This window comes from Triticum dicoccoides, chromosome 4A (assembly GCF_002162155.2).
Source record: "Triticum dicoccoides isolate Atlit2015 ecotype Zavitan chromosome 4A, WEW_v2.0, whole genome shotgun sequence".
In the NCBI taxonomy this organism is placed as follows: Eukaryota; Viridiplantae; Streptophyta; class Magnoliopsida; order Poales; family Poaceae; genus Triticum; species Triticum dicoccoides.
The window spans coordinates 704,963,135-704,964,182 of NC_041386.1; positions in this window are offsets into that span (position 1 = coordinate 704,963,135).

A 1,048-nucleotide genomic window follows, 5' to 3' on the forward strand; every position below is an offset into this window, starting at 1 on the left:
TTTCATCTTGTTGGACGGGCAGGTCATCAGGTAAGCATGGTACTGAATCCATGTAGTTGTTCAACACAGATTTAGTTTTGATGTGGACCCGTGGGTGAGGTGAGGGGTCATATGATCCGTTTTATTATGGTACTCACGTCTTTGGAGAAATGGACCATGGTAGACAGTCATTTTATGCTCGCACCTCCTGGGAGAGGGACTAAGAAACCGCACCTACACAAATGCATGAGTGTTACCTTACTAGGTACAACCAAGATGATGCTAAGAAAGGAGAACCAGTCTAAACGGTATAGTAGTTGGTCAGTTAACTCTAATATTTCAAAAAATATAGATATGATTCATAGCTAATAATGGTACAGAAAAGTTGCATTCTAATTCTTAGCCCAGTATCCAGAGGACTAAAATGGGTAGTCCAAACATTTGGTGAAATATTGGAGGATATGTAATGAGCCCAACACATATGAAACTTAGTTAGAAAGTGAAATCATTTCACCAAGTTATAAAACTCATGATGTTCAAAAATGTGTTACACAACGCAGATGAAACTTAGCCAAAAAATATAACTCAATCATAAGTTAAAAGTTAACCATATGCATGCAATGGCTCTAGCACACTAGATAATTTGAGTTAACAACAATTTATCCCTTGAGGAGTACCATTAGTTAGGTTTATTTAAAGTGAGGAAGATACCACACTCAGTCCCCACACGCTTCAAACTAAGGCAGATGTGTGAATCTCGAAGCCTGACTCATTCATCCATTGTTGCAAAGTTTAGCCCTTAGAGGCACGAATAAGCTACATAAGCAGAAATTTACTCATATACTACTATGGAATGGCTATACTGCAATAGTAGTGCTTGATTAAGTTTTTTATGGCATAACAAAAAATAGGTTACTTGTAGAAGTGAGTGGTTTTATCATGTTAATTAATGCGCCATAGTGACGGTCCAAGCACATGACAAGAAGAAATCACAGCATCCATGTCTAGTTCTTCAAGAGAGGAGAGTGGTCACAGGAACATTAGCATCATCGTCAGAGATTCAAAATAG